This window comes from Triticum urartu, chromosome 3A (assembly GCF_056163025.1).
Source record: "Triticum urartu cultivar PI428250 chromosome 3A, HENAU_Tu73, whole genome shotgun sequence".
Classification (NCBI taxonomy): domain Eukaryota; kingdom Viridiplantae; phylum Streptophyta; class Magnoliopsida; order Poales; family Poaceae; genus Triticum; species Triticum urartu.
This window is the reverse complement of record NC_141875.1, coordinates 601,825,016-601,831,015: the sequence shown is the minus strand read 5'-3', so window position 1 is coordinate 601,831,015 and position 6,000 is coordinate 601,825,016.

The window sequence follows — 6,000 nt, the reverse complement described above, 5'->3', positions numbered from 1 at the left end:
CGAATTCAACTGGCCGGTGCGGAGGCATTCCTGGAAGCTCTTCTGGGAAGACGTCTTGATATTCGCAAACGACTGGAATTTGCGAGATAGCATCCAGTTCACCCTTCTCATTGAGAGAAAACAGACGGATGGTATCATCATGAGCGGGAAAGATAATTACATCCACAGACGAATGAGTCAATTGAATCTGCCTGGCTGCACAATCAAGATGCGCCTTGTGCTTAGAAAGCCAATCCATCCCGAGAATAAGATCAATATCCGAATTACCAAGAACCACCGGAGAAGAAAGAAACTTGTAATCGCCCAACGTGATAGAGATATCGGGAGCAACCAAACTAGAAGTCAAAAGCTTGCCGGGAGAAACAACTTGCATGACTTTGGGCATGATCTCAGTAACAACATTGTGCTTCGATGCAAATGGGCATGACAAGAAAGAATGCGATGCACCAGTATCAAAAAGTACTTTTGCGGGAGCATTGTTAACAGGAAGGTTACCCATGATGACATCTGACGAATCCTCTGCCTGAGCTGCGTTCATCAAGTTGACCTTGGCATGCTTGGGGTTATGCTTGACCACAGCTGTACTTGCCGATCTGACAGGAGGAGGAGGAGGAAGACGCCTCTGATTGAAGCACTTGTTGGCATAGTGACCCTTCTGTTGGCACTTGTTGCACGTGACCTCTGAAAGCGGACGGTGATACGGAGCACTCGATCTTGGAGCTTGAGACGAAGCCTTGTTCTGAAAACCAGGGTTGGGTGGGTGGGAAGATCCACTGCCACCTTTGCTCTTCTGCTGATACGGCTGACGGAACGGAGGAGGAGGAAGCCAATACTTCTGCTGCTTGGCCACTTGAGTAGAGGAAGAAGGAGTAACATCTCTGACTCACTTCTTGGAAGCATCACACCTCAACTGAGCAGCCTCTTGCTTCAGTGCCATGTTGTAGAACTCATTGTACCTCAAGGGCTCAAAAAGAACAAGAGCTAGCTGGATTTCTTCTCTGAGACCACCCCTGAACTGGTATATCATGCTCTTCTCATCAGGTACGTCCTGCTTAGCAAAGCGGGCGAGCTTCTGGAACAACTTGTTGTAGTCATAGACAGACAAAGAGCCTTGTTTCAGATTGCGGAATTCCTCACGCTTGCTTTCAACCACGCTCTGAGGGATATGGTGAGCTCTGAAATCTTGACAGAATTCATCCCAAGTGATAACACGTCCACCTCTGGAATCCTTGTACTGCTGGAACCATTCTGCAGCTTGATCTTTGAGTTGGAAGGAAGCGAACTTGACAAAGTCCTCAGGCTTGACGTTACTACACTCGAAATGCTTGCACAGATCCACAAGCCAATCGTCAGCATTGGTTGCCTCAACACAATTGCTGAAAGTCTTTGGCCCGTTAGCAAGGAACTGGTTGAGTGTAGTAGAGTGATTTTGATTGTTGCCTCGGTTCCCTTGGTTGCCTTGATTGCGCTCTTGAAGAATTTGCATGATCAACTGTGTGTTTGCATTGGTTGCGGCCATCACAGCTTGCCATGCCTCCAGAGGAGGGGGAGGTGCTGGCGGATCAGGATTCAGAGTCGTGCGCGTTGGAGGAGCCATCCTGAAGAGGTTGACATCCATTAGCACATAGACAGACAAATATTGAAGCTGAATCCAACGGAATGAAAATTGCAACATATAGTCTTCACATCCGAACAAAATGAATGAATGCATTCCTCTTGAAATGGTCACATATCCATAAATTGAGAAGCCACTTAGAATTAAGGTAGAGAAATAAATCAACAAGGTACGGATCAAGAACGAATAATTGGTAAGAAATCCCAATCTCAAACCAATATCCGTGGAAGAAGAACTAGAGCTACTAGAATTCCCACCTCTGAAACTCCCGAACCTTTCCGGTTATGCAATCAGGTGTTGGGGATACAGGGGAAGCATAATATCTCACCCAAATCTAGCAAATCCTACATCCAGCTGTATCCATCCTTCAACACATAACCGAGAAAAACTTCGAAAACCATCTACCTCAACCTTCGAAAAGCATCTGTTATACAAGTTATGGCGATACTCCCGAACTCCCGCCCCAGTACTGGGTGGCGTCGAGGTTATCTCACCAACGAACTGCATAAAAGAGATTTTCGATGTCGGCGTACTAAACTCAGGTATTCCAGAATTGCAACGATAAAATTATGACGAGAACACCTCAGAGCTCAACTCCCCGGGACACTTCCACAAAACCCCTGACAGGAGGCACCAAGACAATGTTCTCATCATAAAACCATCGGAACGGTTCCAAGATACCCGCGTGATCCTAAATTTTTTTAGTGAAATTTGAGAAGAGAAGAGTCAAAACTCTACGTCAGGATGCCTTACCAGAGCGATGAGGAGACTGGGAAGTAAAAAGAATTCCTAAACTCTCCGATATATAATTCCTAAATGACTCAAAACATTTTTCTAGACACAACTCGGCTGCTAAAAACGATCAAGCAATGGGGCTCCTAAGGTCGGAGAAGGCTCTGATGCCAACTTGTAACACCCTCGATGCGACTATAGCTCCCACGTGTCGAGGCACGACTTAGAGACATAATCACATTGAAGGCATATGTCGCAAGTAAGGTAATCTTTACACATCCCATGTGATATAATAATAAAGGGGAGGTAACATAGTTGGCTTACACTCGCCACGTCAATCAAGGTACATAAATAATATTACATCATTCAAACACTCATGGCCCGACTATGGCGCCAAAATAAAAGATAACCCAACAAGCGACACGGTCCCGATCACCCCCAACTGGGCACCACTACTGATCATCAGGAAAGGAAACATAGTAACGCTGAGAGTCCTCGTCGAACTCCCACTTGAGCTCGAGCGCGTCACCTGGAGCGGAATCATCAGGCCCTGCATCTGGTGTAATAGTAATATGTGAGCCACAGGGGACTCAGCAATCTCGCACCCTCGCGATCAAGACTATTTAAGCTTATAGGTAACGCAAGGTAAAAATAAGTGGAGCTGCAGCAAGCGACTAGCAAATATGGTGGCTATCCTGTTCGCAAAAGAGAGCGAGAAGAGGAGGCAAAGCGCGAGTGAGAAACTAAAGGACAACCTGCGCAAGCATTACTCCAACACCGTGTCCACTTCCCGGACTCCGCCGAGAAGAGGCCATCACGGTAACACACTCAGTTGATTCATTTTAATTAAGTTAAGGTTCAAGTTATCTACAACCGGACATTAACAAATTCCCATCTGCCCATAACCGCGGGCACGGCTTTCGAAAGTTCAAATCCCTGCAGGAGAGTCCCAACTTAGCCCATGACAAGCTCTCACGGTCAACGAAGGAATAGACCTCCTCCCAAGACGTTCCGATCAGACTCGGTACCTCGGTTCTTCAAGACACTTCGACGGGTTAAAACAAGACCAGCAACACCGCCCGAATGTGCCGACAAATCCCGATAGGAGCTACACATATCTCGTTCTCAGGGCACACTCAGATGAGACATCCTACGAGTAAAACCAACCCTCAAGTTGCCCTGAGGTGGCCCCGCAGTCTACTTGATTCGGACCAACACTCAGAGGAGCACTGGCCCCGGGGGGGGGGGGGGTTAAATAAGATGACCCTCGGGCTCCGGAAACCCAAGGGAAGAAGAGGCTAGGTGGAAAATGGTAAGACCAAGGTTGGGCATTGCTGGAAAAGCTTTAATCAAGGCAAACTATCAAGGGGTTCCCATTATAACCCAACCGCGTAAGGAACGCAAAATCCGGGAACATAACACCGATATGACGGAAACTAGGGCGGCAAGAGTGGAACAAAACACTAGGCGAGAGGCCGAGCCTTCCACCCTTTACCAAGTATATAGATGCATTAAGATAACATAGCAATACAATGATATCCCAACAAGTAAATAGATGTTCCAACAAGGAACGGCCTCCAATCTTCACCTGCAACTAGCAAGGCTATAAGAGGGGCTGAGCAAAGCGGTAACATAGCCAATCAACGGTTTGCTAGGACCAGGTGGGTTAGAGGTTTGACATGGCAATTTGGGAGGATTGAAAGCAAGTGGTAGGCATCGTAGCATTGGCATAGCAAAAGAGCGAGCAAACTAGTATAGCAAAGATAGTAGTGATTTCGAGGGTATGATCATCTTGCCTGCACAGTTGTCAGAGTTGACTGGATCCTCGAAAGCAAACTCAATGGGCTCCTCGTTAGCGAACTCGTCTCCCGGCTCTACCCAACAAGACAAACAAGCAACAAGGACACAATCAACCACGTGCAAAGCTCAAACAACATGATGCAAAGATGATATGCTATGCGGGATGCGATGCGGGATGCATATGCAAGATTTGACAAGGAATGCATGAATCTGGCCTCAACTTGGGAATTCAAGTGTGTCACTGGAAAGATGAGATGAAATCGCTTGAAAACGATATAAAGAACGCCGGAATCGGAGTTACGGTTTGGAAATGGCAAGCAAAACAAATATGGCACCGGTCTGCGATTTACAGCAAGTAGCCATCTAAATGCAATGAGATGAACATGCTACAGCACCCAAACATGACAACAAAATACATGGCAGGGATGCATTCAAGATGCTTAACAAAAGTCTAGCACTGAGCTACGGCCAATTCATCCATTAACAGGTTCAAACAAGCATGACAAAAATGCATATGGTAAACAGATCTCAGACTTAGTGAAATTAACACTTGTCTGGAATTTCAGATCAGGTAGCCCTCTTCGGAGCAACAAAACTACATGCTACAGGACCTGAACATGGCAAAGTAAAGCATGGCATGGAGCTACTCAAAGAGCTTAACAAAAGTCCCTTAGTGACCTTGAGCCAAAAGGGATCAGAAAATACAATTGCAAGCATGTGAACATGGCAAAAACATAATCAGATCACAGACTTAGTGAAAACTGGAGCATGCTGAAAACAGATATCAAGTAGGCATGTTTACGAGCTCGATGCACTCACCACGGAGCAAGTCATGATAAACTAGGCATATATCTATCAAGAACACACAAAATGCAAGCTAGACATGGCAAGAACAATAGCATAGCATGCACGGATCAACTACAACATCATCGGCAAAATTGCAAACAAGTTGACAATCTGCCCAGATTCACAAAGTAGCAAAAGTAGAGCTCGATTGACTCAAGCTAGGGTGCTCCATAATTGCAAACAAATACATGGATGGATAGAGCACTACAAGATTAACAAAACATCCTTACTGATCATCCTCAAAAGAGGCACGGATCACTAGGAAACAGCATGAACATATGGCCATATGAAATAAACAGCCCAAGGACTTGGTGGAATTACTAAGTCCCTGAAATCAGCACTACCAAGTGCCTCACTTTGCAAGCTTGTGCTAGTCACCACACATATCAAAAAAATACATGGGTTACACCTCTGGAGAGATGACAAAACCCTTAACAAAACATATGTAGAGCTCATGGGCATATCATGCACACAATAATCATGGAAAAAATGACAAATATGCAAATGGAGTAGCAGATCTGACAATTATCTCAAGTAGCCCTCTTCTAACAGCATTTCGGGCATCAAGATGAACTCAAATGAAAATGATGCAATGGAATGGAATGATGTACACTCTGAGATGAACATTTTGATATGCTATATGCACAAATCGGAGCTATGGATGAGGAGATACGATGCTATGAACATGAGCACATGGATCTGCGATTTCGAGGACTTAGAAGAAAAACCACCTAGGGTTTACTGTTCACCGGATCTGGATCTCGGCGAAAACACTGTGGCGGCGGCGCAGATAACGAGGATGGCCGGAGCTCGACGGGGAGGACGACGGAAGGAGGCCGGCGAGGTGCGCGGGGCCGGGGCGGCGATGGTGGCCGCGGACGCCGGCGAACTGCGGCAGCGGGGCGGCGCCTCCGGGGCTTGCGGCGGTGGGCGAAGGCGGCGGCCGGCGCGGCTCCGGTCGCCGGCGGCGGCGAAGATGGCGGCAGCGCGGCGAGCGAAGGCGGCAG